Here is a 22,768-nt window from a genome sequence, read left to right as displayed (position 1 = left end):
TCCCTAACCTACAGCCAGGAAGTGGCCGGTTGCTCAAGGAAAGGTTTGCATGTATCCAGCCTGCCGTTGTCACCATCCCATTTTCCCCGTGGTGATCCATTAATGATGTGTTTCCAATGTCTGGCCTATTGAATTGCCAACCAGCTCACCATGTTCTCCCCTCTGGGCCTTCCCACCACACTCCATATGGAAGGTGTGATCACTTTGACACCGGTGTGGAATGAATGCTCCACCTCATGGCAGCCATGCTGTTGTGGTACGATCGCAGCTCCCCATATCTGAGTGGTAGGTACGGAATGTTCCAAAAGCAACATTGCCAAGTCAGTTAGAGCAACTTGGGTGGAGCTATCAGGAAGAGTCACGCAATCCTGGGAGATCAAGGCACCATCATTACATGATGGTAGGGCACAGATGCAGACCATTTGGCCTATACACCCGTATGCCATCTCTTTTACAGAACTGTTGAATTAATCCACATCCCATATCTCTCACGTGTGACATGCACACACACATGGTCACACACACACTCTCTCTGACACACTCACTCTCCCTCACACACACTCTTCCTCACACACACATTTACACACACACTCTCTCACACACACACACACTTAACATACACACACTCTGTCTCACTCTCACACACTCTCTCACACACACACTAACACATACACACTCTCTTACACACATACACACACTCTCTCTCACACACACTCTCCCACACACACTTATTCACACACATGCTGTCTCTCTCACACCCACATTCTCCCTCACACACACACTCAAGCACTCACATGTGCAGACACACATGCTGTCTCTCACACGTGCACGCACACTCTCTCCCTCACACTCACACATGTACTCACATGCGCGTATGTACACACACTCTCTCACATGTGCGCACACACACTTTCTCACACACATGTACAAACTTCCCCATTGCCTTCCCGTCCATATCCCTGCGAAATCCTTCCCACTCATTGTGTCTTTCTCCGACTTTCCCCCACCTTTTTAAATTCCCGAATAAATCTGATGTCACCACTCATTCATTGTGCATTCCACATAAAATCTCAAATATTTAATCTCCTCTGTCACTTCCACTGGTTCATTCCCTGATTCTCCTTGATCCATCTCCCCCTCTGGGTCTTTCTCCCGTTCCCCCTCTATCCCCGTCTCTGGTTCTTTATCATGTTCCCCCTCTATCCCCGTTTCTGGTTCTTTATCCCGTTCCCCCTCTTTCCCCATCTCCCTCTCTGGGTCTTTATCCTGTTCCCCCTCTATCCCCGTCTCCCCCTCTGGGTCTTTATCCCGTTCCCCCTCTATCCCCGTCTCCCCCTCTGGGCGTTTATCCCGTTCCCCCTCTATCCCCGTCTCCCCCTCTGGGTCTTTATCCCGTTCCCCCTCTATCCCCGTCTCCCCCTCTGGGCGTTTATCCCGTTCCCCCTCTATCCCCGTCTCTGGGTCTTTATCCCATTCCCCCTCTATCCCCGTCTCTGGGTCTTTATCCCGTTCCCCCTCTATCCCCGTCTCTGGGTCTTTATCCCGTTCCCCCTCTATCCCCATCTCCCCCTCTGGGTCTTTATCCCGTTCCCCCTCTTTCCCCATCTCCCTCTCTGGGTCTTTATCCCATTCCCCCTCTATCCCCGTCTCTGGGTCTTTATCCCATTCCCCCTCTATCCCCGTCTCTGGGTCTTTATCCCGTTCCCCCTCTATCCCCGTCTCTGGGTCTTTATCCCGTTCCCCCTCTATCCCCGTCTCTGGATCTTTATCCTGTTCCCCCTCTGGTTTTTTTTACCGAATGTATATGATTTCCTTGGGCCAATCCCCTGCTTTTCCCTGTAACACTTGCACGTTTTCATTGATCAGAAGAACCAAGCGTTGCCTTGTTGAATATCTTGATGGAACCTATGTCTGCCACATTTCCAGGCAGTACGTCCTATCCCCTAACTACTCGCAGAGCGGTACGCCTTGCTTTGTTTGCACATTACTTTAAATCTATACCCCTTCTCGTTCTTGTTTCTTTTCAGAGTGTGAACAGCTTCTCCCAGTCTATTCTTTGAAATCCTCGCTGTGACACCCTGATATACCCCCACACCCCTCACGTGATTTTGAAATCCACTGTCAAATTTCCCATCAGCCTTCTCCTCTCCAACATCTTCAATGTGTCTTCACTGCTGAAGTTTCTCATCCCTGGAACCAATCGAGGTTCCAGTGTGTTCACATCCTCCCTATAATGTACTGCCCATAACTGTACACAGTACTCTAGCTGATGTCTAATAAGTGTGCTGTACAAGTCCAACATCACCTCCTTGTACTGTATGTCCCTCTTAATAAAAGTGTTGCTGGATCCTCCCTAGTGGCACTACATGAACCAAAGCAGGTTACAAAGGTACATTCTCAAGGGGTCAATTAAGGATGTGTAGCATTGACCAACCCAGCCAGTGATACCCACATCCATTTTTGTATTTCAAAAATATATTTATAAAATATATTTTTGTGTATATACATTGTCACAAACGCAGTTCAGTCTGTACAGTAGCATATCAGGGAAAGAGGTTTGACTCTATCCAACATTCCTGATGAAGGGCTTTTGTCTGAAACATCGATTCTCCTGCTCCTTGGATGCTGCCTGACCTGCTGTGCTTTTCCACTCAACTCTAATCTCCAGAATTTGCAGTCCTCACTTTCACCTAGGCTATCCAACATCAAGCCAAAGGCATCTGTTACTTGTACAAGACTATATTTACGTGCATTTGTGGCATTGGGAGCGTCCAATAACTGAGCGAACCCCCAATGAACTTCAGCAGGAAGACCTCAGACTTTGGTTTTTCCCCACCACATCTTGGTGGCAGCTGCCCCAAGCTTCAGTGCTTACCTCAGCACATAGCTGTGGACCTTGGGATGTGCCAGTCTGGAACAATCAGCTGGGGCCAACTTCTCGTTCTGAAAGACCAACAAGTTTCAGGCAGAGAGTCTTTCAGTGAGTTGATGCCCTCCAGGTGCAGATGTTTGTCTCAGTGTGCGTCCTGGGGAACAGACTGTACAGCGCAGAGTCCCGCGTCTCAGAGCTGCTTGGGATGAACGTTGGTGAAGAAAACGACACTGCTTTTGTCTCCAGACTTTCCTTGCAAAGGCACATTCCGCGAGAGTATGTGTGACAGTGTCCACCTCCCTGCCCCTGGTTCCCCGCCCACATTCACTTCAGGGGAAGGGTGTGGTGGTGCAGACAGACCAGGATCGCACGGGTACTGGTGCGTGATGGAGAGTTCTGGTGATGAGGCATTCTGCCAAATGCCCACATCCCATGGATACATCAAACAAAAGATGTGGAGGTGCCAGTGTTGGACTGGGGTGGGCAAAGTCAGAAGTCACACGACCACCAGGTAGTAATCCAACCTCACCTTTCAAAGGAGCAGCTTGCGTTTTCAAATAAACCTTTTGGACTATAACCTGGTGTTGTGTGAATTCTAACTTTGAAGAAAACAAAAGGAACCTACACACTAAAAGGCTTGCCCAACAACTGTATGTAAATAACGAAGAGGACCTGAAAGATATAAATGAAGTTAGACAAGTTATGGGAAAAAATATGCAAACCAAGAGCTGGGCTAGATTGGAATGTAGACAAGGATTTGCAGATGCATGCAGAACCTTGGTTCACCCACACTGCAAGTAATTCCAGGACAGTGAGGCACTGGAGAATACATAAAGAATATTGATTTTGGTGATCGCATAAATGTGCGGGTTTGCTGATCAGGAAATGACTGGCTCATGCCTCTACTGAGAAACAGGCTGGGGGGAGACGGGGTACCGAGATGCCAACTGAATAGAGATGGGTGGTGTGGGGGCAGAGAGAGAGAGTGTCTCCGCTTGTGAGACATGGGGTTCCTAAAAATCAGTCAGTTGATAATAAATCCACACAGGTCGAAAAATTCCTCTGTCCCCTCCTCACGGAGAGGGGAAAATGTGGGATTTGCTCTCAAATAAACAATAGAATGGGGGAATCACTCCCACAGGGAGAGGGGATAATGGGGGGGACTCACTCCCACAGGGACAAGGGATAATGGGGGACTCGCTCCCACAGGGAGAGGGGAGAATGGGGGACTCACTCCCACAGGGAGAGGGGAGAATGGGCGACTCGCTCCCACAGGGAGAGGGGAGAATGGGGGACTTGATCCCGCAGGGAGAGGGGAGAATGGGGAATCACTCCCACAGGGAGAGGGGAGAATGGAGGACTCACTCCTACAGGGAGAGGGGAGAATGGGGGACTCACTCCCACAGGGAGAGGGGAGAATGGGGAATCACTCCCACAGGGAGAGGGGAGAATGGGGGACTCGCTCCCACAGAGAGAGGGGAGAATGGGGACTCGTTCCCACAGGGAGAGGGGAGAATGGGGGACTCGCTCTCACAGGGAGAGGGGGGAATGGGGGACTCGCTCTCACAGGGAGAGGGGGGAATGGGGGACTCACTCCCACATGGAGAGGGGAGAATGGGGGACTCACTCCCACAGGGAGAGGGGGGAATGGGGGACTCACTCCCACAGGGAGAGGGGGGAATGGGGGACTCACTCCCACAGGGAGAGGGGGGAATGGGGGACTCACTCCCACAGGGAGAGGGGAGAATGGGGTACTCACTCCCACAGGGAGAGGGGAGAATGGGGGACTCACTCCCACAGGGAGAGGGAAGAATGGGGTCTCACTCCCACTGGGAGAGGGAAGAATGGGGTCTCACTCCCACTGGGAGAGAGGAGAATGGGGTCTCGCTCCCACAGGGAGAGGGGAGAATGGGGTACTCACTCCCACAGGGAGAGGGGAGAATGGGGTACTCACTCCCACAGGGAGAGGGGAGAATAGGGGAATTGATCCCACAGGAAGAGGGGAGAATTGGGGACTCACTCCCACAATTAGGGGGGAGAATGGGGGACATATTTCCACAGGGAGAGGGGAGAATGGGGGACTCACTCCCACGGAGAGGAGAATGGGGGACTCACTCCCACAGACAGCGGGAAGAATGGGCGACTCAATCCCATAGGGATAGGGGAGAATGGGGTGTCACTCCCACAGGGAGAGGGGGGAATGGGGGACTCATTCCCACAATGAGAGGGGGACTCACTCCCACAGAGAGAGAGGAGAATGGGGGACTCGCTCCCACAGGGAGAGGGGAGAATGGGGGACTCACTCCCACAGTGAGTGGGGGAGAATGGGGGATTCACTCCCACAGGGAGAGGGGAGAATGGAGTCGCGCTTCCACAGGGAGAGGGGAGAATGGGGAACTCACTCCCACAGGGATAGGGGAAAATGGGGAACTCACTCCCACAGGGAGCGGGGGGAATGGGGGAACTCACTACCACAGGGAGAGGGGAGAATGGGGAACTCGCTCCTATAGGGAGAAGGAAGAATGAGGTCTTGCTCCCACAGGGAGAGGGGAGAATGGGGGACACACTCCCACAGGGAGAGGGGAGAATGGGGGACACACTCCCACAGGGAGAGGGGAGAATGGGGGCCTCACTCCCACAGGGAGAGGGGATAATGGGGGACTCGCTCCCACAGGGAGAGGGGAGAATGGGGGACTCACTCCCACAGGGAGAGGGGAGAATGGGCGACTCGCTCCCACAGGGAGAGGGGAGAATGGGGGACTTGATCCCGCAGGGAGAGGGGAGAATGGGGAATCACTCCCACAGGGAGAGGGGAGAATGGAGGACTCACTCCTACAGGGAGAGGGGAGAATGGGGGACTCACTCCCACAGGGAGAGGGGAGAATGGGGAATCACTCCCACAGGGAGAGGGGAGAATGGGGGACTCGCTCCCACAGAGAGAGGGGAGAATGGGGACTCGTTCCCACAGGGAGAGGGGAGAATGGGGGACTCGCTCTCACAGGGAGAGGGGGGAATGGGGGACTCGCTCTCACAGGGAGAGGGGGGAATGGGGGACTCACTCCCACATGGAGAGGGGAGAATGGGGGACTCACTCCCACAGGGAGAGGGGGGAATGGGGGACTCACTCCCACAGGGAGAGGGGGGAATGGGGGACTCACTCCCACAGGGAGAGGGGGGAATGGGGGACTCACTCCCACAGGGAGAGGGGAGAATGGGGTACTCACTCCCACAGGGAGAGGGGAGAATGGGGGACTCACTCCCACAGGGAGAGGGAAGAATGGGGTCTCACTCCCACTGGGAGAGGGAAGAATGGGGTCTCACTCCCACTGGGAGAGAGGAGAATGGGGTCTCGCTCCCACAGGGAGAGGGGAGAATGGGGTACTCACTCCCACAGGGAGAGGGGAGAATGGGGTACTCACTCCCACAGGGAGAGGGGAGAATAGGGGAATTGATCCCACAGGAAGAGGGGAGAATTGGGGACTCACTCCCAAAATTAGGGGGGAGAATGGGGGACTTATTTCCACAGGGAGAGGGGAGAATGGGGGACTCACTCCCACAGACAGCGGGAAGAATGGGCGACTCAATCCCATAGGGATAGGGGAGAATGGGGTGTCACTCCCACAGGGAGAGGGGATAATGGGGGGGACTCACTCCCACAGGGACAAGGGATAATGGGGGACTCGCTCCCACAGGGAGAGGGGAGAATGGGGGACTCACTCCCACAGGGAGAGGGGAGAATGGGCGACTCGCTCCCACAGGGAGAGGGGAGAATGGGGGACTTGATCCCGCAGGGAGAGGGGAGAATGGGGAATCACTCCCACAGGGAGAGGGGAGAATGGAGGACTCACTCCTACAGGGAGAGGGGAGAATGGGGGACTCACTCCCACAGGGAGAGGGGAGAATGGGGAATCACTCCCACAGGGAGAGGGGAGAATGGGGGACTCGCTCCCACAGAGAGAGGGGAGAATGGGGACTCGTTCCCACAGGGAGAGGGGAGAATGGGGGACTTACTCCCACAGGGAGAGGGGGGAATGGGGGACTCGCTCTCACAGGGAGAGGGGGGAATGGGGGACTCACTCCCACATGGAGAGGGGAGAATGGGGGACTCACTCCCACGGAGAGGAGAATGGGGGACTCACTCCCACAGACAGCGGGAAGAATGGGCGACTCAATCCCATACGGATAGGGGAGAATGGGGTGTCACTCCCACAGGGAGAGGGGGGAATGGGGGACTCATTCCCACAGGGAGAGGGGAGAATGGGGGACTCACTCCCACAGGGAGAGGGGAGAATGGAGTCGCGCTTCCACAGGGAGAGGGGAGAATGGGGAACTCACTCCCACAGGGATAGGGGAAAATGGGGAACTCACTCCCACAGGGAGCGGGGGGAATGGGGGAACTCACTACCACAGGGAGAGGGAGAATGGGGAACTCGCTCCTATAGGGAGAAGGAAGAATGAGGTCTTGCTCCCACAGGGAGAGGGGAGAATGGGGGACACACTCCCACAGGGAGAGGGGAGAATGGGGGACACACTCCCACAGGGAGAGGGGAGAATGGGGGCCTCACTCCCACAGGGAGAGGGGATAATGGGGGACTCGCTCCCACAGGGAGAGGGGAGAATGGGGGACTCACTCCCACAGGGAGAGGGGAGAATGGGCGACTCGCTCCCACAGGGAGAGGGGAGAATGGGGGACTTGATCCCGCAGGGAGAGGGGAGAATGGGGAATCACTCCCACAGGGAGAGGGGAGAATGGAGGACTCACTCCTACAGGGAGAGGGGAGAATGGGGGACTCACTCCCACAGGGAGAGGGGAGAATGGGGAATCACTCCCACAGGGAGAGGGGAGAATGGGGGACTCGCTCCCACAGAGAGAGGGGAGAATGGGGACTCGTTCCCACAGGGAGAGGGGAGAATGGGGGACTCGCTCTCACAGGGAGAGGGGGGAATGGGGGACTCGCTCTCACAGGGAGAGGGGGGAATGGGGGACTCACTCCCACATGGAGAGGGGAGAATGGGGGACTCACTCCCACAGGGAGAGGGGGGAATGGGGGACTCACTCCCACAGGGAGAGGGGGGAATGGGGGACTCACTCCCACAGGGAGAGGGGGGAATGGGGGACTCACTCCCACAGGGAGAGGGGAGAATGGGGTACTCACTCCCACAGGGAGAGGGGAGAATGGGGGACTCACTCCCACAGGGAGAGGGAAGAATGGGGTCTCACTCCCACTGGGAGAGGGAAGAATGGGGTCTCACTCCCACTGGGAGAGAGGAGAATGGGGTCTCGCTCCCACAGGGAGAGGGGAGAATGGGGTACTCACTCCCACAGGGAGAGGGGAGAATGGGGTACTCAGTCCCACAGGGAGAGGGGAGAATAGGGGAATTGATCCCACAGGAAGAGGGGAGAATTGGGGACTCACTCCCAAAATTAGGGGGGAGAATGGGGGACATATTTCCACAGGGAGAGGGGAGAATGGGGGACTCACTCCCACGGAGAGGAGAATGGGGGACTCACTCCCACAGACAGCGGGAAGAATGGGCGACTCAATCCCATAGGGATAGGGGAGAATGGGGTGTCACTCCCACAGGGAGAGGGGGGAATGGGGGACTCATTCCCACAATGAGAGGGGGACTCACTCCCACAGAGAGAGAGGAGAATGGGGGACTCGCTCCCACAGGGAGAGGGGAGAATGGGGGACTCACTCCCACAGTGAGTGGGGGAGAATGGGGGATTCACTCCCACAGGGAGAGGGGAGAATGGAGTCGCGCTTCCACAGGGAGAGGGGAGAATGGGGAACTCACTCCCACAGGGATAGGGGAAAATGGGGAACTCACTCCCACAGGGAGTGGGGGGAATGGGGGAACTCACTACCACAGGGAGAGGGGAGAATGGGGAACTCGCTCCTATAGGGAGAAGGAAGAATGAGGTCTTGCTCCCACAGGGAGAGGGGAGAATGGGGGACACACTCCCACAGGGAGAGGGGAGAATGGGGGACACACTCCCACAGGGAGAGGGGAGAATGGGGGCCTCACTCCCACAGGGAGAGGGGAGAATGGGGGACTCACTCCCACAGTGAGAGGGGAGAATGGGTGACTCACTCCCACAGGGAGAGGGGAGAATGGGGGCCTCACTCCCACAGGGAGAGGGGTGAATGGGGAACCCACTCCCACAGGGAGAGGGGAGAATGGGGAACACACTCCCACAGGGAGAGGGGAGAATGGGGGACTTGATCCCACAGGGAGAGGGGAGAATGGGGGACTCACTCTCACAGGGAGAGGGGGGAATGGGGGACTCACTCCCACATGGAGAGGGGAGAATGGGGGACTCACTCCCACAGGGAGAGGGGGGAATGGGGGACTTACTCCCACAAGGAGAGGGGGGAATGGGGGTCTCACTCCCACAGGGAGAGGGGAGAATGGGGGAACTCACTACCACAGGGAGAGGGGAGAATGGGGAACTCGCTCCTATAGGGAGAAGGAAGAATGAGGTCTTGCTCCCACAGGGAGAGGGGAGAATGGGGGACACACTCCCACAGGGAGAGGGGAGAATGGGGGACACACTCCCACAGGGAGAGGGGAGAATGGGGGCCTCACTCCCACAGGGAGAGGGGAGAATGGGGGCCTCACTCCCACAGGGAGAGGGGAGAATGGGTGACTCACTCCCACAGGGAGAGGGGAGAATGGGGGCCTCACTCCCACAGGGAGAGGGGAGAATGGGGGACTCACTCCCACAGTGAGAGGGGAGAATGGGTGACTCACTCCCACAGGGAGAGGGGAGAATGGGGGCCTCACTCCCACAGGGAGAGGGGTGAATGTTGAACCCACTCCCACAGGGAGAGGGGAGAATGGGGAACACACTCCCACAGGGAGAGGGGAGAATGGGGGACTCACTCCCACAGGGAGAGGGGAGAATGGGGGACTCACTCCCACAGGGAGAGGGGAGAATGGGGGACTCACTCCCACAGGGAGAGGGGAGAATGGGGGCCTCACTCCCACAGGGAGAGGGGAGAATGGGGGACTCACTCCCACAGTGAGAGGGGAGAATGGGTGACTCACTCCCACAGGGAGAGGGGAGAATGGGGGCCTCACTCCCACAGGGAGAGGGGAGAATGGGGGACTCACTCCCACAGTGAGAGGGGAGAATGGGTGACTCACTCCCACAGGGAGAGGGGAGAATGGGGGCCTCACTCCCACAGGGAGAGGGGTGAATGGGGAACCCACTCCCACAGGGAGAGGGGAGAATGGGGAACACACTCCCACAGGGAGAGGGGAGAATGGGGGACTTGATCCCACAGGGAGAGGGGAGAATGGGGGACTCACTGTCACAGGGAGAGGGGAGAATGGGGGACCCACTCCCACAGGGAGAGGGGAGAATGGGGGATTCACTCCCACAGAGAGAGAGGAGAATGGGGGACTCGTTCCCACAGGGAGAGGGGAGAATGGGGGACTCGCTCCCACAGGGAGAGGGCAGAATGGGGGACTCACTCCCACAGAGAGAGGAGAATGGGGACTCGTTCCCACAGGGAGAGGGGAGATGGGGGACACGCTCTCACAGGGAGAGGGCAGAATGGGGGACTCACTCCCACAGAGAGAGGAGAATGGGGACTCGTTCCCACAGGGAGAGGGGGGAATGGGGGACTCGCTCTCACAGGGAGAGGGGGGAATGGGGGACTCACTCCCACATGGAGAGGGGAGAATGGGGGACTCACTCCCACAGGGAGAGGGGGGAATGGGGGACTTACTCCCACAAGGAGAGGGGGGAATGGGGGTCTCACTCCCACAGGGAGAGGGGAGAATGGGGAACTTGTTCCCACAGGGAGAGGGGAGAATGGGGTCTCGCTCCCACAGTGAGAGGGGAGAATGGGGGACTCACTCCCACAGGGAGAGGGGGGAATGGGGGACTCACTCCCACAGGGAGACGGGAGAATGAGGGACTCGCTCCCACTGGAAGCAGGGAGAATGGGGGACTCACTCCCACAGGGAGAGGGGAGAATGGGGTCTCGTTCCCACAGTGAGAGGGGAGAATGGGGGACTCACTCCCACAGTGAGAGGGGAGAATGGGGGATTCACTCCCACAGGGAGAGGGGAGAATGGGGTACTCACTCCCACAGGGAGAGGGGAGAATAGGGGAATTGATCCCACAGGAAGAGGGGAGAATTGGGGACTCACTCCCACAATTAGGGGGGAGAATGGGGGACTTATTTCCACAGGGAGAGGGGAGAATGGGGGACTCACTCCCACGGAGAGGAGAATGGGGGACTCACTCCCACAGACAGCGGGAAGAATGGGCGACTCAATCCCATAGGGATAGGGGAGAATGGGGTGTCACTCCCACAGGGAGAGGGGGGAATGGGGGACTCATTCCCACAATGAGAGGGGGACTCACTCCCACAGAGAGAGAGGAGAATGGGGGACTCGCTCCCACAGGGAGAGGGGAGAATGGGGGACTCACTCCCACAGTGAGTGGGGGAGAATGGGGGATTCACTCCCACAGGGAGAGGGGAGAATGGAGTCGCGCTTCCACAGGGAGAGGGGAGAATGGGGAACTCACTCCCACAGGGATAGGGGAAAATGGGGAACTCACTCCCACAGGGAGCGGGGGGAATGGGGGAACTCACTACCACAGGGAGAGGGGAGAATGGGGAACTCGCTCCTATAGGGAGAAGGAAGAATGAGGTCTTGCTCCCACAGGGAGAGGGGAGAATGGGGGACACACTCCCACAGGGAGAGGGGAGAATGGGGGACACACTCCCACAGGGAGAGGGGAGAATGGGGGCCTCACTCCCACAGGGAGAGGGGATAATGGGGGACTCGCTCCCACAGGGAGAGGGGAGAATGGGGGACTCACTCCCACAGGGAGAGGGGAGAATGGGCGACTCGCTCCCACAGGGAGAGGGGAGAATGGGGGACTTGATCCCGCAGGGAGAGGGGAGAATGGGGAATCACTCCCACAGGGAGAGGGGAGAATGGAGGACTCACTCCTACAGGGAGAGGGGAGAATGGGGGACTCACTCCCACAGGGAGAGGGGAGAATGGGGAATCACTCCCACAGGGAGAGGGGAGAATGGGGGACTCGCTCCCACAGAGAGAGGGGAGAATGGGGACTCGTTCCCACAGGGAGAGGGGAGAATGGGGGACTCGCTCTCACAGGGAGAGGGGGGAATGGGGGACTCGCTCTCACAGGGAGAGGGGGGAATGGGGGACTCACTCCCACATGGAGAGGGGAGAATGGGGGACTCACTCCCACAGGGAGAGGGGGGAATGGGGGACTCACTCCCACAGGGAGAGGGGGGAATGGGGGACTCACTCCCACAGGGAGAGGGGGGAATGGGGGACTCACTCCCACAGGGAGAGGGGAGAATGGGGTACTCACTCCCACAGGGAGAGGGGAGAATGGGGGGACTCACTCCCACAGGGAGAGGGAAGAATGGGGTCTCACTCCCACTGGGAGAGGGAAGAATGGGGTCTCACTCCCACTGGGAGAGAGGAGAATGGGGTCTCGCTCCCACAGGGAGAGGGGAGAATGGGGTACTCACTCCCACAGGGAGAGGGGAGAATGGGGTACTCACTCCCACAGGGAGAGGGGAGAATAGGGGAATTGATCCCACAGGAAGAGGGGAGAATTGGGGACTCACTCCCAAAATTAGGGGGGAGAATGGGGGACTTATTTCCACAGGGAGAGGGGAGAATGGGGGACTCACTCCCACGGAGAGGAGAATGGGGGACTCACTCCCACAGACAGCGGGAAGAATGGGCGACTCAATCCCATAGGGATAGGGGAGAATGGGGTGTCACTCCCACTGGGAGAGGGGGGAATGGGGGACTCATTCCCACAATGAGAGGGGGACTCACTCCCACAGAGAGAGAGGAGAATGGGGGACTCGCTCCCACAGGGAGAGGGGAGAATGGGGGACTCACTCCCACAGTGAGTGGGGGAGAATGGGGGATTCACTCCCACAGGGAGAGGGGAGAATGGAGTCGCGCTTCCACAGGGAGAGGGGAGAATGGGGAACTCACTCCCACAGGGATAGGGGAAAATGGGGAACTCACTCCCACAGGGAGCGGGGGGAATGGGGGAACTCACTACCACAGGGAGAGGGGAGAATGGGGACTCGTTCCCACAGGGAGAGGGGGGAATGGGGGACTCGCTCTCACAGGGAGAGGGGGGAATGGGGGACTCACTCCCACATGGAGAGGGGAGAATGGGGGACTCACTCCCACAGGGAGAGGGGGGAATGGGGGACTTACTCCCACAAGGAGAGGGGGGAATGGGGGTCTCACTCCCACAGGGAGAGGGGAGAATGGGGGAACTCACTACCACAGGGAGAGGGGAGAATGGGGAACTCGCTCCTATAGGGAGAAGGAAGAATGAGGTCTTGCTCCCACAGGGAGAGGGGAGAATGGGGGACACACTCCCACAGGGAGAGGGGAGAATGGGGGACACACTCCCACAGGGAGAGGGGAGAATGGGGGCCTCACTCCCACAGGGAGAGGGGAGAATGGGGGACTCACTCCCACAGTGAGAGGGGAGAATGGGTGACTCACTCCCACAGGGAGAGGGGAGAATGGGGGCCTCACTCCCACAGGGAGAGGGGAGAATGGGGGACTCACTCCCACAGGGAGAGGGGAGAATGGGGGACTCACTCCCACAGGGAGAGGGGAGAATGGGGAACCCACTCCCACAGGGAGAGGGGAGAATGGGGAACACACTCCCACAGGGAGAGGGGAGAATGGGGGACTTGATCCCACAGGGAGAGGGGAGAATGGGGGACTCACTCTCACAGGGAGAGGGGAGAATGGGGGACCCACTCCCACAGGGAGAGGGGAGAATGGGGGATTCACTCCCACAGAGAGAGAGGAGAATGGGGGACTCGTTCCCACAGGGAGAGGGGAGAATGGGGGACTCGCTCCCACAGGGAGAGGGCAGAATGGGGGACTCACTCCCACAGGGAGAGGGGAGAATGGGGAATCACTCCCACAGGGAGAGGGCAGAATGGGGGACTCACTCCCACAGAGAGAGGAGAATGGGGACTCGTTCCCACAGGGAGAGGGGAGATGGGGGACACGCTCTCACAGGGAGAGGGGGGAATGGGGGACTCGCTCCCACAGGGAGAGGGGGGAATGGGGGACTCACTCCCACATGGAGAGGGGAGAGTGGGGGACTCACTCCCACAGGGAGAGGGGAGAATGGGGGACTTACTCCCACAAGGAGAGGGGGGAATGGGGGTCTCACTCCCACAGGGAGAGGGGAGAATGGGGAACTTGTTCCCACAGGGAGAGGGGAGAATGGGGTCTCGCTCCCACAGTGAGAGGGGAGAATGGGGGACTCACTCCCACAGGGAGAGGGGGGAATGGGGGACTCACTCCCACAGGGAGACGGGAGAATGAGGGACTCGCTCCCACTGGAAGCAGGGAGAATGGGGGACTCACTCCCACAGGGAGAGGGGAGAATGGGGTCTCGTTCCCACAGTGAGAGGGGAGAATGGGGGACTCACTCCCACAGTGAGAGGGGAGAATGGGGGATTCACTCCCACAGGGAGAGGGGAGAATGGGGTACTCACTCCCACAGGGAGAGGGGAGAATAGGGGAATTGATCCCACAGGAAGAGGGGAGAATTGGGGACTCACTCCCACAATTAGGGGGGAGAATGGGGGACTTATTTCCACAGGGAGAGGGGAGAATGGGGGACTCACTCCCACGGAGAGGAGAATGGGGGACTCACTCCCACAGACAGCGGGAAGAATGGGCGACTCAATCCATAGGGATAGGGGAGAATGGGGTGTCACTCCCACAGGGAGAGGGGGGAATGGGGACTCATTCCCACAATGAGAGGGGGACTCACTCCCACAGAGAGAGAGGAGAATGGGGGACTCGCTCCACAGGGAGAGGGGAGAATGGGGGACTCACTCCCACAGTGAGTGGGGGAGAATGGGGGATTCACTCCCACAGGGAGAGGGGAGAATGGAGTCGCGCTTCCACAGGGAGAGGGGGAGAATGGGGAACTCACTCCCACAGGGATAGGGGAAAATGGGGAACTCACTCCCACAGGGAGCGGGGGGAATGGGGGAACTCACTACCACAGGGAGAGGGGAGAATGGGGAACTCGCTCCTATAGGGAGAAGGAAGAATGACGTCTTGCTCCCACAGGGAGAGGGGAGAATGGGGGACTCACTCCCACAGGGAGAGGGGAGAATGGGCGACTCGCTCCCACAGGGAGAGGGGGAGAATGGGGGACTTGATCCCGCAGGGAGAGGGGAGAATGGGGAATCACTCCCACAGGGAGAGGGGAGAATGGAGGACTCACTCCTACAGGGAGAGGGGAGAATGTGGGGACTCACTCCCACAGGGAGAGGGGAGAATGGGGAATCACTCCCACAGGGAGAGGGGAGAATGGGGGACTCGCTCCCACAGAGAGAGGGGAGAATGGGGACTCGTTCCCACAGGGAGAGGGGAGAATGGGGGACTCGCTCTCACAGGGAGAGGGGGGAATGGGGGACTCGCTCTCACAGGGAGAGGGGGGAATGGGGGACTCACTCCCACATGGAGAGGGGAGAATGGGGGACTCACTCCCACAGGGAGAGGGGGGAATGGGGGACTCACTCCCACAGGGAGAGGGGGAATGGGGGACTCACTCCCACAGGGAGAGGGGGAATGGGGGACTCACTCCCACAGGGAGAGGGGAGAATGGGGTACTCACTCCCACAGGGAGAGGGGAGAATGGGGGACTCACTCCCACAGGGAGAGGGAAGAATGGGGTCTCACTCCCACTGGGAGAGGGAAGAATGGGGTCTCACTCCCACTGGGAGAGAGGAGGAGAATGGGGTCTCGCTCCCACAGGGAGAGGGGAGAATGGGTACTCACACTCCCACAGGGAGAGGGGAGAATGGGGTACTCACTCCCACAGGGAGAGGGGAGAATAGGGGAATTGATCCCACAGGAAGAGGGGAGAATTGGGGACTCACTCCCAAAATTAGGGGGGAGAATGGGGGACTTATTTCCACAGGGAGAGGGGAGAATGGGGACTCACTCCACGGAGAGGAGAATGGGGGACTCACTCCCACAGACAGCGGGAAGAATGGGCGACTCAATCCCATAGGGATAGGGGAGAATGGGGTGTCACTCCCACTGGGAGAGGGGGGAATGGGGGACTCATTCCCACAATGAGAGGGGGACTCACTCCCACAGAGAGAGAGGAGAATGGGGGACTCGCTCCCACAGGGAGAGGGGAGAATGGGGACTCACTCCCACAGTGAGTGGGGGAGAATGGGGGATTCACTCCCACAGGGAGAGGGGAGAATGGAGTCGCGCTTCCACAGGGAGAGGGGAGAATGGGGAACTCACTCCCACAGGGATAGGGGAAAATGGGGAACTCACTCCCACAGGGAGCGGGGGGAATGGGGGAACTCACTACCACAGGGAGAGGGGAGAATGGGGACTCGTTCCCACAGGGAGAGGGGGGAATGGGGGACTCGCTCTCACAGGGAGAGGGGGGAATGGGGGACTCACTCCCACATGGAGAGGGGGAGAATGGGGGACTCACTCCCACAGGGAGAGGGGGGAATGGGGGACTTACTCCCACAAGGAGAGGGGGGAATGGGGGTCTCACTCCACAGGGAGAGGGGAGAATGGGGGAACTCACTACCACAGGGAGAGGGGAGAATGGGGAACTCGCTCCTATAGGGAGAAGGAAGAATGAGGTCTTGCTCCCACAGGGAGAGGGGAGAATGGGGGACACACTCCCACAGGGAGAGGGGAGAATGGGGGACACACTCCCACAGGGAGAGGGGAGAATGGGGGCCTCACTCCCACAGGGAGAGGGGAGAATGGGGGACTCACTCCCACAGTGAGAGGGGAGAATGGGTGACTCACTCCCACAGGAGAGGGGAGAATGGGGGCCTCACTCCCACAGGGAGAGGGGTGAATGGGGAACCCACTCCCACAGGGAGAGGGGAGAATGGGGAACACACTCCCACAGGGAGAGGGGAGAATGGGGGACTTGATCCCACAGGGAGAGGGGAGAATGGGGGACTCACTCTCACAGGGAGAGGGGAGAATGGGGGACCCACTCCCACAGGGAGAGGGGAGAATGGGGGATTCACTCCCACAGAGAGAGAGGAGAATGGGGACTCGTTCCCACAGGGAGAGGGGAGAATGGGGGACTCGCTCCCACAGGGAGAGGGCAGAATGGGGGACTCACTCCCACAGGGAGAGGGGAGAATGGGGAATCACTCCCACAGGGAGAGGGCAGAATGGGGACTCACTCCCACAGAGAGAGGAGAATGGGGACTCGTTCCCACAGGGAGAGGGGAGATGGGGGACACGCTCTCACAGGGAGAGGGGGGAATGGGGGACTCGCTCCCACAGGGAGAGGGGGGAAATGGGGGACTCACTCCCACATGGAGAGGGGAGAGTGGGGGACTCACTCCACAGGGAGAGGGGAGAATGGGGGACTTACTCCCACAAGGAGAGGGGGGAATGGGGGTCTCACTCCCACAGGGAGAGGGGAGAATGGGGAACTTGTTCCCACAGGAGAGGGGAGAATGGGGTCTCGCTCCCACAGTGAGAGGGGAGAATGGGGGACTCACTCCCACAGGGAGAGGGGGGAATGGGGGACTCACTCCCACAGGGAGACGGAGAATGAGGGACTCGCTCCACTGGAAGCAGGGAGAATGGGGGACTCACTCCCACAGGGAGAGGGGAGAATGGGGTCTCTCGTTCCCACAGTGAGAGGGGAGAATGGGGGACTCACTCCCACAGTGAGAGGGGAGAATGGGGGATTCACTCCCACAGGGAGAGGGGAGAATGGGGTACTCACTCCCACAGGGAGAGGGGAGAATAGGGGAATTGATCCCACAGGAAGAGGGGAGAATTGGGGACTCACTCCCACAATTAGGGGGGAGAATGGGGGACTTATTTCCACAGGGAGAGGGGAGAATGGGGGACTCACTCCCACGGAGAGGAGAATGGGGGACTCACTCCCACAGACAGCGGGAAGAATGGGCGACTCAATCCCATAGGGATAGGGGAGAATGGGGTGTCACTCCCACAGGGAGAGGGGGGAATGGGGGACTCATTCCCACAATGAGAGGGGGACTCACTCCCACAGAGAGAGAGGAGAATGGGGGACTCGCTCCCACAGGGAGAGGGGAGAATGGGGGACTCACTCCCACAGTGAGTGGGGGAGAATGGGGGATTCACTCCCACAGGGAGAGGGGAGAATGGAGTCGCGCTTCCACAGGGAGAGGGGAGAATGGGGAACTCACTCCCACAGGGATAGGGGAAAATGGGGAACTCACTCCCACAGGGAGCGGGGGGAATGGGGAACTCACTACCACAGGGAGAGGGGAGAATGGGGAACTCGCTCCTATAGGGAGAAGGAAGAATGACGTCTTGCTCCCACAGGGAGAGGGGAGAATGGGGGACACACTCCCACAGGGAGAGGGGAGAATGGGGGACACACTCCCACAGGGAGAGGGGAGAATGGGGGCCTCACTCCCACAGGGAGAGGGGAGAATGGGGGAACTCACTACCACAGGGAGAGGGGAGAATGGGGGAACTCGCTCCTATAGGGAGAAGAAGAATGAGGTCTTGCTCCCACAGGGAGAGGGGAGAATGGGGGACACACTCCCACAGGGAGAGGGAGAATGGGGGACACACTCCCACAGGGAGAGGGGAGAATGGGGGCCTCACTCCACAGGGAGAGGGGAGAATGGGGGACTCACTCCCACAGTGAGAGGGGAGAATGGGTGACTCACTCCCACAGGGAGAGGGGAGAATGGGGGCCTCACTCCCACAGGGAGAGGGGTGAATGGGGAACCCACTCCCACAGGGAGAGGGGAGAATGGGGAACACACTCCACAGGGAGAGGGGAGAATGGGGGACTTGATCCCACAGGGAGAGGGGAGAATGGGGGACTCACTCTCACAGGAGAGGGGAGAATGGGGGACCCACTCCCACAGGGAGAGGGGAGAATGGGGGATTCACTCCCACAGAGAGAGAGGAGAATGGGGGACTCGTTCCACAGGGAGAGGGGAGAATGGGGGACTCGCTCCCACAGGGAGAGGGCAAAATGGGGGACTCACTCCCACAGAGAGAGGAGAATGGGGACTCGTTCCCACAGGGAGAGGGGAGATGGGGGACACGCTCTCACAGGGAGAGGGGGGAATAGGGGACTCGCTCTCACAGGGAGAGGGGGGAATGGGGGACTCACTCCCACATGGAGAGGGGAGAATGGGGGGACTCACTCCCACAGGCAGAGGGGGGAATGGGGGACTTACTCCCACAAGGAGAGGGGGAATGGGGGTCTCACTCCCACAGGGAGAGGGGAGAATGGGGAACTTGTTCCCACAGGGAGAGGGGAGAATGGGGTCTCGCTCCCACAGTGAGAGGGGAGAATGGGGGACTCACTCCCACAGGGAGAGGGGGAATGGGGGACTCACTCCCACAGGGAGACGGGAGAATGAGGGACTCGCTCCACTGGAAGCAGGGAGAATGGGGGACTCACTCCCACAGGGAGAGGGGAGAATGGGGTCTCGTTCCCACAGTGAGAGGGGAGAATGGGGGACTCACTCCCACAGTGAGAGGGGAGAATGGGGGACTCACTCCCACAGGGAGAGGGGAGAATGGGGTACTCACTCCCACAGGGAGAGGGGAGAATAGGGGAATTGATCCCACAGGAAGAGGGGAGAATTGGGGACTCACTCCCACAATTAGGGGGGAGAATGGGGGACTTATTTTCCACAGGGAGAGGGGAGAATGGGGGACTCACTCCACGGAGAGGAGAATGGGGGACTCACTCCCACAGACAGCGGGAAGAATGGGCGACTCAATCCCATAGGGAAGGGGAGAATGGGGTGTCACTCCCACAGGGAGAGGGGGGAATGGGGGACTCATTCCCACAATGAGAGGGGGACTCACTCCCACAGAGAGAGAGGAGAATGGGGGACTCGCTCCCACAGGGAGAGGGGAGAATGGGGGACTCACTCCCACAGTGAGTGGGGGAGAATGGGGGATTCACTCCCACAGGGAGAGGGGAGAATGGGAGTCGCGCTTCCACAGGGAGAGGGGAGAATGGGGAACTCACTCCCACAGGGATAGGGGAAAATGGGGAACTCACTCCCACAGGGAGCGGGGGGAATGGGGGAACTCACTACCACAGGGAGAGGGGAGAATGGGGAACTCGCTCCTATAGGAGAAGGAAGAATGAGGTCTTGCTCCCACAGGGAGAGGGGAGAATGGGGGACACACTCCCACAGGGAGAGGGGAGAATGGGGACACACTCCCACAGGGAGAGGGGAGAATGGGGGCCTCACTCCCACGACACACTCCCACAGGGAGAGGGGAGAATGGGGGCCTCACTCCCACAGGGAGAGGGGATAATGGGGGACTCGCTCCCACAGGGAGAGGGGAGAATGGGGGGACTCACTCCCACAGGGAGAGGGGAGAATGGGCGACTCGCTCCCACAGGGAGAGGGGAGAATGGGGGACTTGATCCCGCAGGGAGAGGGGGAGAATGGGGGGACTCGCTCCCACAGGGAGAGGGGAGAATGGGGGACTCACTCCCACAGTGAGTGGGGGAGAATGGGGGATTCACTCCCACAGGGAGAGGGGGAGAATGGAGTCGCGCTTCCACAGGGAGAGGGGGGAAATGGGGGGACTCACTCCCACATGGAGAGGGGAGAATGGGGGACTCACTCCCACAGGGAGAGGGGGGAATGGGGGGACTTACTCCCACAAGGAGAGGGGGGGAATGGGTGGGGTCTCACTCCCACAGGGAGAGGGGAGAATGGGGGAACTCACTACCACAGGGAGAGGGGAGAATGGGGAACTCGCTCCTATCGGGAGAAGGAAGAATGAGGTCTTGCTCCCCACAGGGAGAGGGGAGAATGGGGGACACACTCCCACAGGGAGAGGGGAGAATGGGGGACACACTCCCACAGGGAGAGGGGAGAATGGGGGCCTCACTCCCACAGGGAGAGGGGAGAATGGGGGACTCACTCCCACAGTGAGAGGGGAGAATGGGTGACTCACTCCCACAGGGAGAGGGGAGAATGGGGGCCTCACTCCCACAGGGAGAGGGGTGAATGGGGAACCCACTCCCACAGGGAGAGGGGAGAATGGGGAACACACTCCCACAGGGAGAGGGGAGAATGGGGGACTTGATCCCACAGGGAGAGGGGAGAATGGGGGACTCACTCCCACAGGGAGAGGGGAGAATGGGGGACCCACTCCCACAGGGAGAGGGGAGAATGGGGGATTCACTCCCACAGAGAGAGAGAGGAGAATGGGGGACTCGTTCCCACAGGGAGAGGGGAGAATGGGGGACTCGCTCCCACAGGGAGAGGGCAGAATGGGGGACTCACTCCCACAGAGAGAGGAGAATGGGGACTCGTTCCCACAGGGAGAGGGGAGATGGGAGACACGCTCTCACAGGGAGAGGGGGGAATGGGGGGACTCGCTCTCACAGGGAGAGGGGGGAATGGGGGACTCACTCCCACATGGAGAGGGGAGAATGGGGGACTCACTCCCACAGGGAGAGGGGGGGAATGGGGGACTTACTCCCACAAGGAGAGGGGGGAATGGGGGTCTCACTCCCACAGGGAGAGGGGGAGAATGGGGGAACTTGTTCCCACAGGGAGAGGGGAGAATGGGGTCTCGCTCCCACAGTGAGAGGGGAGAATGGGGGACTCACTCCCACAGGGGAGAGGGGGGAATGGGGGACTCACTCCCACAGGGAGACGGGGAGAATGAGGGACTCGCTCCCACTGGAAGCAGGGAGAATGGGGGACTCACTCCCACAGGGAGAGGGGAGAATGGGGTCTCGTTCCCACAGTGAGAGGGGGAGAATGGGGGACTCACTCCCACAGGGAGAGGGGAGAATGGGGGATTCACTTCCCACAGGGAGAGGGGAGAATGGGGTACTCACTCCCACAGGGAGAGGGGAGAATAGGGGAATTGATCCCACAGGAAGAGGGGAGAATTGGGGACTCACTCCCACAATTAGGGGGGAGAATGGGGGACTTATTTCCACAGGGAGAGGGGAGAATGGGGGACTCACTCCCACAGACAGCGGGAAGAATGGGCGACTCAATCCCATAGGGATAGGGGAGAATGGGGTGTCACTCCCACAGGGAGAGGGGGGAATGGGGGACTCATTCCCACAATGAGAGGGGGACTCACTCCCACAGAGAGAGAGGAGAATGGGGGACTCGCTCCCAAAGGGAGAGGGGAGAATGGGGGGACTCACTCCCAACAGTGAGTGGGGGAGAATGGGGGATTCACTCCCACAGGGAGAGGGGAGAATGGAGTCGCGCTTCCACAGGGAGAGGGGAGAATGGGGAACTCACTCCCACAGGGATAGGGGAAAATGGGGAACTCACTCCCACAGGGAGCGGGGGGAATGGGGGAACTCACTACCACAGGGAGAGGGAGAATGGGGAACTCGCTCCTATAGGGAGAAGGAAGAATGAGGTCTTGCTCCCACAGGGAGAGGGGAGAATGGGGAACACACTCCCACAGGGAGAGGGGAGAATGGGGGACACACTCCACAGGGAGAGGGGAGAATGGGGGCCTCACTCCCCACAGGGAGAGGGGATAATGGGGGACTCGCTCCCACAGGGAGAGGGGAGAATGGGGGACTCACTCCCACAGGGAGAGGGGAGAATGGGCGACTCGCTCCCACAGGGAGAGGGGAGAATGGGGGACTTGATCCCGCAGGGAGAGGGGAGAATGGGGAATCACTCCCACAGGGAGAGGGGAGAATGGAGGACTCACTCCTACAGGGAGAGGGGAGAATGGGGGACTCACTCCCACAGGGAGAGGGGAGAATGGGGAATCACTCCCACAGGGAGAGGGGAGAATGGGGGACTCGCTCCCACAGAGAGAGGGGAGAATGGGGAC

General features: G+C 59.2%; 1 pseudogene; it reads right to left on the bottom strand.

The window, feature by feature from the left end:
- LOC140464183 (UDP-glucuronosyltransferase 2C1 pseudogene) overlaps positions 1 to 3,119 on the bottom strand; it is a 28,640-nt pseudogene extending 25,521 nt beyond the window's left edge.
- Positions 3,120 to 22,768: the final 19,649 nt, after the last annotated feature.

The sequence above is a fragment of the Chiloscyllium punctatum genome, chromosome 39, assembly GCF_047496795.1.
Source record: "Chiloscyllium punctatum isolate Juve2018m chromosome 39, sChiPun1.3, whole genome shotgun sequence".
Taxonomy (NCBI): domain Eukaryota; kingdom Metazoa; phylum Chordata; class Chondrichthyes; order Orectolobiformes; family Hemiscylliidae; genus Chiloscyllium; species Chiloscyllium punctatum.
The sequence above is the reverse complement of the archived record's forward strand: the minus strand, read 5'-3'. Positions and strand labels throughout refer to the sequence as shown.